Source organism: Orycteropus afer, unplaced genomic scaffold (assembly GCF_000298275.1).
Source record: "Orycteropus afer afer isolate SDZICR_OR568_19922 unplaced genomic scaffold, OryAfe1.0 scaffold00058, whole genome shotgun sequence".
Taxonomy (NCBI): Eukaryota; Metazoa; Chordata; class Mammalia; order Tubulidentata; family Orycteropodidae; genus Orycteropus; species Orycteropus afer.
Window position 1 is genome coordinate 2,604,038 of NW_006921645.1, and position 12,076 is coordinate 2,616,113.

Genomic DNA, 12,076 nt, shown 5'->3' on the forward strand with positions numbered 1-12,076 from the left:
TTCATTTCTCCTACTGGCTGAGCAGTATTCTGTGTATATCACAGTGGAATACTGCTCAGCCAGTAGGAGAAATGAAGTCTTGATACGTGCTACAATGTGAATGGAGCATGAAAATATTTTGCTTATTGAAATAATCACAAAATGGAAAAAAAAAAAAAAATCTGTTATGTACCAAGGACCTCTGGTAGTATAGTGCCTAAGCCTTTTGCTAACCAGAAGGCTGGTGGTTCAAACCCACCAGCCGCTCCTCAGAAGGAAGATTGGCCAATCTACTTCTGTAGTGATACTGCCTCAGAAACCCAAGGAGGGGTCGCCATGAGTCGGCTCTGACTCAACAGCAGTGAGTTTGGTTTGGTTTTGTAGTTATATACCAGGTGATGGAGATACAAAGGTGCACAAGACACAATGTGCCTAGCCTGTGGTGTTCATAGATGATGATTTATATGGGAAAGGATAAATCATTATAATAAAGATGATAGCTGCTATATAGAGTAATAAAGTTTGTAAAGGAGCACAGAAAAAGAATGTTACTCTGTAAGGATAGGTTTTCTGGAAGAAGGGACACTGAAGTTGATAGTAGAAGGAAACTAGGCTGAGGAGAGAGTAAAAGATATCCAAACCAAAAAACCAAACTCACTGCTGTTGAGTCAGATCTGACTCATAGTGACCCCTCCAGTTTCCGAGGCAGTATTACTATGGAAGTAGATTGCCCAACCTTCCTTCCTAGGACTAGCTGGTGAGTTTGAACTGCCAGCCTTCTGGTTAGCAGTTAAATGCCTTAGGCACTATGCTACCAGAGCTTCCAAAAGATATCCAAGGCAGAGGGAAAAGTATGAGTAAAGTATAGAGAAGAGGGAGAAAGGACTCTGGAACATTTGTTTAACAGAGATGGTGGCTGCTCTGCTGAGGACTACATTTTCTAGCACCATCATCCCCATCCCTTGCATCACGGTGTAGCTGTGTGAATTGTTATTACCAATTGAACATGAGAAGAACAACCGGGCCAGGACGTTTAAGGAGGATGAGATAGGGCTTGGGAGACTTATTTACTCTCATTTTCACCATCTGAGGGAACCGAGAGAACTCTGAGAATACAGAGAACTTTGAGGCTCTAGGGGATGGCAGAGCTACCAGATGGGTGCCTGGGTACTTGAATCACCAAATGAGAGAAAGCCATAGGTTGACACTGGATGATTACATATATAAAATAAACTTTGATTGGATTAAGCCAATAGTATATTTGAGTCTTCATAGCAGCTAGCACAATCCTGATCTGAGAGAGATGCAGTTTAGCTAGAAAAGAGTAGGGATTGTGGAGGGAAAAGGGAAAGAGGAGTACATATTGAAGTCTGGCAGGAAAACTTGAATCACATCATAAAGGGCTGGTGAATGTAGGGAAAAATTGAGAAAGACTTTGGAATTCACCAGAAAACTTACTGGATGCCTTGTCTAATGACCTGTCTGAATTATCTCTTTCTATGAGGTCATTGTGTCTTTTTTTGTTTTATTTTTTGGTGCTATTTACAACTCTTAAATTGCAGATAACTGATAGCAAGACTTTTATCCATAGACCTGCAAATGACTTCTGACCTATGACATTAACTTCTTTGTCACTTGTGGAAAAAGTCCGTTTTGCATCTATTTGTAAGTTCATTTAATCATTTCTGAATGATCTATATATGTGTCTTACTTTAAATTCATCTTTGAAGTGGTTGTAACATCTTATTGGTTCCCTCATTAATTAATACAGTAAATTAAATCTATGACATATGCTAAGTTTATGTTTGTAGGAGACTTATGATTTGATCTTTTGAAAAATAATACCATTTTCTAATGTAAGCTATGTTGGACTTTATCCTAAGTATAACAAGAGACCATTAAGCAAGGGAGTTGTGTAATTGGATTTGTTGTTGTTGTTGTTATGTGCCGTCGAGTAGGACCCAACTCATAGCAACCCCTCCTTGGGTTTCCGAGGCAGTATCACTGCGGAAGTAGATTGCCCCATCTTCCTTTCGAGGAGTGGCTGGTGGGTTTGAACCACCAGCCTTCTGGTTAGCAGTCAAGTGCCTTTAGGCAATATGCTGCCAGAGCTCCTAATTGTATTTACATTTTGGAAATATTCTGGGTGTGATATGAGGAAAAGATTCTAACTCTAACCAGTTGCCATCAGGTTGATTCTCACAGGAGCCCTATGTGTGCAGAGTAGAATTAAACTCTATAGGCTTTTCAAGGCTGTGACCTTTCTGAAGCAAATCACCATGCCTTTTTTCTGAAGTACCTTTGGGTGGATTTGAAACTCCAGCCTTTTGGTTAGTAGTCAAGGGCTTAACTGTTTGGGCCACCCAGGGATTTCTTGGGAAAGGATTAAAGAGGACAGCTCTGGTAGCATAGTGGCTAAGGCACTTGACTGCTAACCAGAAGGCTGGCGGTTCAAACCCACCAGCCACTCCTTGAAAGGAAGATGGGGCAATCTACTTCTGTAGTGATACTACCTGGGAAACCCAAGGAGGGGTCTCTATGAGTCAGGTCTGACTCGATGGCACATAACAACAACAACATTGGGGTCAAGAAGGAGTTTTGGTGGCATAGTGGGTAAGGCATTTGGCTGTTAACCAGAAGGTTCACAGTTCAAACCCCCCAGCTGTTCTGTGGGAGGAAGATGAGGCAATCTACTTCTGTAAAGATTTCCAGCTTTGGAAACCCAATTAGGTTTCTCTATGAGTTAGAATCAACTTGATGGCAGTAGGTTTGGTTTAGTTTGGTTTATTGGAGTCAGAAGTCTATCCAAGCAATCTGTGTGTGAGCTCATGGTAGTATGGACTAAGACAATGTCAGTAAGAATGGAGAGGAATGTATGGATTGACAGAGTTGGTGACAGACGGGATGAAGGTGGAGAGGCAGAGAAAGGAGTCAAGACTCCTAGACTTTTGACTTGAACATCTGATTATATAGTATTGTCTGAGATAAGGAACACTGAAGAAGGGGTGGGGGAACAATGAGTAATTAAATTGTAGAGATGTTGTATTTTATGTATTTAAAGGATTTCCAGCTGATAATGGCCATTCAGCAGCAGGATATGTGGGTTTGAAGCTCAGGAGTGAGACTTGACCAGAGATGTTTACAGAAGAGTCATCTTCTAAATAAGTGGCCATTGTTAGAAGGTAAAACATGGAAAGGGCTTAACCTTGAAAAATACTATTTTATGTATGGGCAGAAGAAAAGAGAAGTGCAAAGCACAATGAGAAGTATGCAGAGAACAAGATTGCATGATTAATTTGGAACCAAGGAAGGAATGAATGTCTAGCAATAAGGAACGGTCAACATGTAAAAGGTGAAATGAAGACTGAAAATTCTCAATGAAATTTACAAGACACAATTGGACATTCTATCAAGAGTGTCTTTAGTGTAAAGGTAAAGACAGAAGTCAGACTCTGATTGCCTTAAAAGTAAGATGTTAGAAAGGAAGTGGGAACAATGAGAAGAGATCACACTTTCAAAATATTTGTTAAGGGAGAGGATAAAAGAGAAAGGATAGTATTAGAGAGAGATTTCAGAAAGTTTGTTTTGTTTTTCTTTAATATGGTAGGAATTTGACTAATTGTATGCTAATGGGAAGTTGCCAGTAGAAAGAGAGTAAAAATAAAAAGAGAGAGGGATCATTCCCCCAAAAGTTCAACAATATCTAAATAAATGGAAAGAAATCCATATTAATGGATTGAGAACTTAATATTGTCAGATAGCAATACTCCACAAATTGATCAACAGATTCAGTGCAAACCCTATCAAAATTTCAGCTGTCTCATTTGCAGAAATGGACAAGCTTATCATAAAAGTCGTATGAAAATGCAATGTACTTCTTCCAAATTTCAAAATTTACTTCAGAGCTTCAGTAATCAAGTCTATGTGATATGGGTATAAGGATAGATTTATAACCAATGGAATAGAATTGAGAATCCAGAAATAATCATAATGTTTATTACTAATTAATCACTGATGAGGAGGCCAAGACATTTTAAAAGTAAAAAAAAAAATAGTCTTTTCAACAAATAATTCTGGAACAACTCGATAAAAAAAAAAACATAAACCAATTGCTGTCAAGTTGAGTCCAGCATAGTGACCTTACAGGACAGAGTAGAACTGCCTCATCGTTTTCCAAGGTTGTCATTCTTTATGGAAGCAGGATGTCACATCTTTCTCCTGCAGAGTGGCTGGTAGGTTTGAATAGTCACCCCTTTGGTTAGCAGTTGAGTGCTTAACCACTGCACTACCAGTATGGATTAGAATCCCTTACTTACATCATACACAAAAATTAACTCAAAACAACATAGATCTAAGTGTATGTACTAAAACTATAAAATTCTAAAAAGAAAATACAGGAATAAATCTTCATGACTGTAGGTTGGACAATAACTTCTTAGATTTTACCCTAAAGGGCAAGCAATAAAAGAGACTCACTCCCTCAAGGTGCTTAATTGTGGCTAAAAAAAGTTATCCTAACTTTGCCCATTCTTAGCTATCTACTGCATATGGACATTTTTTTTTATAGCACATACAAATACATATATAGAAATATCATCTGCCAAGCCTATGTATCATCATGGGGTATATTCCCTTCCACCTATCCATACCTGATCTTCTTGCCTGTCTACCTATGTGTCCACTTTTAGATTTGTATTTGGTGTTACAGATAATACAGTATTGTATATCCAATAGTATTTACCTTTATTGTCTCTACCTCTTGTGCACCTCTGTGTGTCTCCCTTAGTGATTTTGTGCTAGTCACATACTTTTGTTATATTGCTTTTCCCTTCACCCAAATCAACACCTGTCTCTTAACTATCCATGGATTTTCCCTCCCTTCACCTCCCATCCTATCCTTGTTGTTGTTGTTAGGTGCCATTGAATCATCTCCAACTCATAGCGACCTTAGGTACAACAAAACGAAACACTGCCGCATCCTGTTCCAGCCTCATGATCCTCACTATACCTGAGCCCATTGTTGAAGCCATTGTGTCAGTACACCATGTTGAGTGAGGGTCTTCTCCTTTTTTGTTGACTCTCCATTTTACCAAGCATGATATTCTTCTCCAGAGAATGGATCCATCTGACAACATGACCAAAGTAGGTGAGACAAAGTCTGGCCCTTTTTGCATCCAAGGAGCATTCCAGCTTCACTTCTTCCAGGACAGATTTGTTAGTTCTTTTAGCAGTCCATGGTACTTTTGTTATTCTTTGCCAACACCACAACTCAAAAGCATCAACTCTTCTTTGGTCTTCTTTATTCATTGTGCAGCTCTTATGTGCATATGAGGCAATAGAAAACACCATGACTTGGGTCAAGAGCACCTTAGTTTTCAGAGACATCTTTGCTCTTCAGCACTTTAAAGAGGTCTTTTGTGGCAGATTTGCCCAATGCAATACATTATCTGATGTCTTGACTGCTGCTTACATTGGTGTTGATTGTGGAACCAAATAATATGAAGTCTTTGACAACTTCAGTCTTTTCTCCATTAATCGTGATGCTGCTTATTGGTCCAGCTGTGAGGACTTTTGTTTTCTTTATTTTGAGATGTAATCCATACTTAGGAATCAACAAAGAAAATTTCCTTTCCTTCACTTTTTATAGTAACAATCTCATATACTTTTTGTAGTAACAATCTCGTATATTAGGAGCTCTGGAGGCCTAGTGCCTAAAGCATTTGACTGCTAACCAGAAGGCTGGTGGTTCAAACCCACCAGCCACTTCTCAGAAGGAAGGTTGGGCAATCTACTTCTGTAGTGAGAGCACCTCGGAAACCCAAGGAGGGGTCACTATGAGTCAGATCCGACTTGACGGCAGTGGTTTGGTTTTTGGTTTTGGTCTCATACATTATCCTATGATTGACTTATTTCACTCGGCATGTCTTCCAAGTTCAAGCACATTATAACGTGATTCACTGATTCTTCATTATTCTTTAATGTGGAATAGTATTCCATTGTATGTATATATCATAGTTTGGTTATCCATTCATTTGTGGATGGGCATTAAGTTGTTTCTCTCTCTTTGCTGTTGTAAGTAGTGCTGCAGTGAACATGGGTATGCATATATCTATTTGTGTCCTGGATCTCACCTCTTTGGGATATATTCCTAGTAATGGGATTGCTATATCAAATGATATTTATATTACCAACATTTTAAGGAAGCACCATACTGTATTCCACAGTGGTTGTGCCATTTTGCAGTCCTACCAGCAGTATGCAATACACTGCATAAACTTGATTGGAATCAATTTCAGAGGGAATTGGTAAATTAGAAGATTTTGTCATACTGTGGTGGCTTGCATGTTGTTGTGAGGCTGGAGACTATGCTACCGGTATTTCAAATACCAGCAGGATCACCCATGGAGGACAAGTTTCTGCAGAGCTTTCAGACTAAGAAAGACTCAGAAGAAGGAAGAGGCCATAAATTTCTCAAAATATTGGCCAGTGAAAACCTTATTAATAATAGTGAAACATGGGAGGTTCTGGTAAGATGGTGGAATAAGCAGACAAACTACACAGACTCTCTTCAACAAAGAAAAGGGGAACCAACTAACATAGATACAGAAGATAATCCTGGAGCCCTGAGTTTTGAAAGAAAGGATACAGAAGTGGGCTGAACTCCAAATAGTAGAAGAACCTGCATGAAAACACTGAAAAAGGAGACATACAGAGCTGCAGGCTGTCAGGGATCCTGATGGCACAGATGGCTTGGATATTGCCAAGTGGTATTAGGAATTAAGAATTAACCTAAAAATCAGCCCTGCTAGCTATGGGCTACACAGAGGAATGCACTGGTGGCTGGTGAGTAAAAGGGGAAGAAGCAAAGAGGGAGAGGGGCTGAGCTGTGGACTTTTGCCTGTCTGGAGAGTGCAGTCATCCTTTTGGATATTTAAAGTGACAGCATTCTCACAGATTCCAGGGACCTAAGAATAGGCTCCCTTTTCTGGGAACTGCAAGGACATTCCAGATGCAAACAACTGGAAAGGTGCGATATTCCCCATGTTACTCCTATACCCCACACCCTCTTGGTGAACAGAGGTGCAGCCATCCCTCAGTCCTGCCCACTTTCTGGGCAGGCAGGAATTCCATCCCAGTCTGTGTGCTCTGACAGAGCCTGGGTAATCTGCTCTGCCCTGCCCAGATTCTTTTTTTTTCCTTTTTTTAAAGTTTGTTTGTTTTAAAATTATTACTATTATTATTATTTCTCCTTTTTTATTATAATTCTTAATTCTTCCCTTCCCAGGTTCTAGTTTTCAACTTTTTCTCTCTTCCCTGTTCCTGGTTCCCATTTTTTCCTTTCTCATGGTTAACCCCATTCCTTGTTTTTCTTTTTGCATTTTTCACATTTTTTTCTTCATCATTATCCTACTCTACCTCTTTTCTCTTATTGCCCCTTCCCCAGATATAGCGGGATTTTGTTGTTGTTTGTTTGTTTGTATTCTTTTTTTGGTGATTGTTCTGTGTTTCTCTGTCCACTTGCTTTCACTTTTTTGATGCTTTTTTTGTCCACTTGCTTTCACTTTTTTGATGCTTTTTCAACCATAGTTTTGTCGAACTGAGTGGGAGAAAGCATACAATGCAACCACACGTGCAACTCCTGCAGCTCCAGTTACTGAGTGAGAGCCACCACTTCCTTCTCCACCAACTGGCCAACGACCACCAAGAAGAGACTGACTGACCATTAACTGCTCTTCCATTAGCAGAGATCTAAATACAATAATGTCACAATGTCTCAGAGAAAACAGACCATCATAGTCCACACAAAGAAGCAAGATAAACCAGTAGAAACAAGGGAGCAGGATACAGACCCAGAACACAACCCTGAAGAAAAAGCAGCATTGGAACTCGCTGTTAAGGAATTTAAAAGAATTATATATAGGTACTTTCAAAGGATTGAGAGACAGATCAAGGAAAACACTGACAAAATTAAGGGAAACACAGACAAAATTAAGGGAAACACAGAAAAAACCCTAGAACAATTTTGGAAGAAAATACAAGAACAAAATGACAAAGTGAAAAATTAGAAATGATACAAAATCTGCAGATAGAAATCCAGAAGACTAATGTAAATTTTCAGAAATAGATAACACATTGAAAGGGCAGAGGAGTAGAATCGAATCAATAGAAGACAGAATTAATATGATTGAAGACAAATACCTGAATACATCTTTGGACAGGGATCAATTAAAAAAAAGATCAAAACAAAATGAAGAAAGCCTAAGATTCATGTGAGATATCATTTAAAGGAATAACCTATGTGTAATCAGAATTCCAGAACAGGAAAAGACAAATAAAACTACAGAGAAAATTGTCCAAGATTTGTTGGAAGAGAACTTCCCTGATATGATGAAAGATGAGAATATATCCATTCAGGAAGGCCAACAAACCCCAAATAGGATAGACCGCAAAAGAAAATCACCAAGACATACATCATCAAACTCGTCAAAACCAAAGACAAAGAAAGAAACCTGAAACAACATAGGAAAAATGAAAAGTTACCTAAAAAGGACAACTGATAAGAATAAGCTCTGATATCTCAGCAGAAACCATGCCTATGAGAAGGCAATAGGATGGTATATATATGAAGCCCTAAAGAGAAAAATTTCCAAGAATTATATATCCAGCAAAATTGTCCCTCAAATATGATGGTGAAATTAGGAGATTTCGAGAGAAGCAGAAATTAAGGGAATTTCTTAAAACCAGACCACCCTTACAAGAGATACTAAAGGGAGTCCTCTGAACAGAGAAACAATAATAGCGAACAACAACTGACCATTAATACACAAGATGACATAACACAGAAATCAACACAGCTATGGAAGTATCCAAAGTAAAATAAGCTTACAACATTGTAAACAGGGACCCAGAGACATCAATTGGCAAATGAGAACAACTGCAAAACAAAATGAGGGAAAAAATAGTGTAGTTACAGAACTTCTAAATGGTGAGGAAATGAGAGTTGCAATTTAGAATGGATTATTCTAAACTTGGGGAGAAAATTATAAATCACTAATCTTAAAGAAAAATTATAAACCTTTACGTCACATTAAAAAAGAGGACAAGCCCAAATATTTGTTGTTGTTATTATGTGCCGTCAAGTCAGACCTGACTCATAGTAACCCCTCCTTGGGTTTCCGAGGCAGTATCACTATGGAAGTAGATTGCCCCATCTTCCTTCCAAGGAGTGGCTGGGGGGGTTGAACTGCCAGCCTTCTGGTTAGCAGTCAAGTGCCTTCAGCACTACGCTACCAGAGCTCCCAGCCCAAATATTTAGCAAATGCTAAAACAGTAGCAGCAAAGGAAATGATAACTTCATTCATAAACATAATGAGCTCAGCACAGAAAATTATACAGAACAATGAAACCAGGAACACTATGAAAAAACACATAGCAACAACAACAAAAAAACACACATAACAAATGACAGCAACCAATTCATACTTGTCAATAATTACACTGAGTGTTAATGGATTAAATGCACCACTCAAGAGACAGAGAGTTGCAGACTGGATAAGAAAACATAACTCATCAATATGCTATCTGCCAGAGACACACCTTAGAGACAAGGACACAAATAAACTAAAAATCAAAGGTTGGAAAAAGATATATCAAGCAAATTGCAGCCAAAAAAGAGCAAGAGTGGCAATATTAATTTCTGATTAAATTACATTTAATATAATTAATATAATAATTTTATAATTTAAGACAAAACACACCATAAGAGACAAGGAAGGACATCATATAATGATGAAAGGATCAACTGAACAAGAAGATATAACCATAATAAATATCTATGGACCCAATGAAAGAGCCCCAAAACACATTAATTAGACATTACCAGAATTGAAAAGGTAAATAGATGACCCATAGTAGGAGACTTTAATATACCACTTTCAATGAAAGACGGAACAACTGCAAAGAAACACAACAAAGATGCAGAAGAGCTAAACAATACAACTGAACAACTTGACCTTATAGACATCTACAGAGCACTTCACCCAACAACAGCACAATATACATTCTTTTCCAGTGTATATGGAACATTCTCCAGGATAGATCATATGTTAGGCCATAAAGGAAGCCTTAATAAATTTAAAAAACATTAAAGTACTGCAAAGCATCTTCTCAGATCACAATGCTATCAAATTAGAAATCAACAATAGGAAGATCAACAGAAAAGGAACAAATGCATGGAAACTGACCAACACACTCCTTACGAAAGACTGTGTAAGAGAAGAAATAAAAAATGAAAAAAAAAAAAATCCATGAATCAAATGAGAATGAAAACACAACATACCAAAATCTTTGGGACACAGCTAAAGCAATGATCAGAGGTCAATTTATAGCCAAATCCACACATCAAAAAAGAAGAAAGAGCCGAAATCAACACTTTAAACCAACATCTCCAGCAATTAGAAAAAGAACAGCAAGAAAAGCCTACAGTCACCAGAAGAAAGAAAATAATAAAGATTTGAGCAGAAATCAATGAAACAGAAAATAGAAAGACAATAGAAAAAAAAATCAAGACTAGAAGTTGTTTTTTTGAAAAGATTAATAAAATTGACAAACCACTGGCAAATTTAAGAAAGGAAAAGAGGGAGGGAATACAGATAACACAAATAAGAAATGAAATGGGCTACATCACAACAGAATCAACTGAACTAGAAAGGATAATATCAGGGTACTATGAAGAACTGTAGGAGCTCTGGTAGGACTTGACGGCACATAACAACAACAACTACAATGAAGAACTGTACTCCAGTAAATTAGAAAAACTGAAAGAAATGGTTAGATTGCTAGAAACAGACTACTTACCTAAACTAACACAGACTGAGATGGAAAAGGTGAACAGACCCATAACAAAACAAGAAATTGAACAGGTTGTAAAAAAATTACCAACAAAAAAAGTCCTGGCCCAGATGGTTTCACTGTGAATTCTACCAAACATTCAGAGAAGAACTGACACCAATGCTACTCAAACTATTCCAAAACATAGAAAAGGATGGCATCCTCCAAAATTCATTTTATGAAGCAAGCATGACCTTGATACCAAAACCAAGCAAAGATGTCACTCAAAAGGAAAACTACAGACCAATATCTCTCATGAATATAGATGCAAAAATCTTCAAAAACGTACTAGCCAATAGTCTCTAACAACATATATAAAAAAGTAATTCATTATGACCAAGTGGGGTTCATATCAGGTATGCATGGATATTTCAACATTAGGAAAGCAATCAACATCATCCACCATATAAATAAAGGAAAAGAACACATGATCATATCAATTGATGCAGAAAAGGCATTTGATAAAATCCAACACCCATTCCTGATCAAGACTCTCAGTAAAATAGGTGTAGAAGGGACATTCCTCAACATAATAAAGGATATTTATGCAAATCCAACAGTGAACATTGTTCTCAATGAAAGAGACTGAAACCATTCCCCTTGTGAACAAGAACCAGACAAGGATGCTGTTTATCCACTTCTATTCAACATTGTACTGGAAGTCCTAGCCAGGGCCATAAGGCAAGAAAAGAAATCAAAGGCATCTAAATTGGTAAGGAAGAAGTCAAACTATCCCTATTTACTGATGATATGATCCTATACCTAGAAAACCCAAGAGAGAGAGACTCAGTCAAAAATATACTGCAACTAATTGAGAGATTTAGCATCATGGCATGATACAAGATCAACATCCAAAAATCAGTTGGATTCCTCTACACCAGCAAAGAGATCGCTGAAAAAGAAATAAGGGAATCAATACCATTTACAATGTTGCTGTTGTTGTTATGTGTCGTCGAGTCAGACCCAACTCATAGCCATCCCTCCTTGGGTTGCTGAGGCAGTATCATTATGGAAGTAGATTGCCCCATCTTCCTTCTGAGGAGTGGCTGGTGGGCTACCAAAAAAATACAATCCTTGTGAATAAATCTTACCAGGGACACAAATGACCTGTACAAAGAAAACTATAAACAACTACTTCAAGAAACCATAAGAGATCTACATAAATGGAAGAACATCCCATGCTCATGGATAGGAAGATTGAACACTG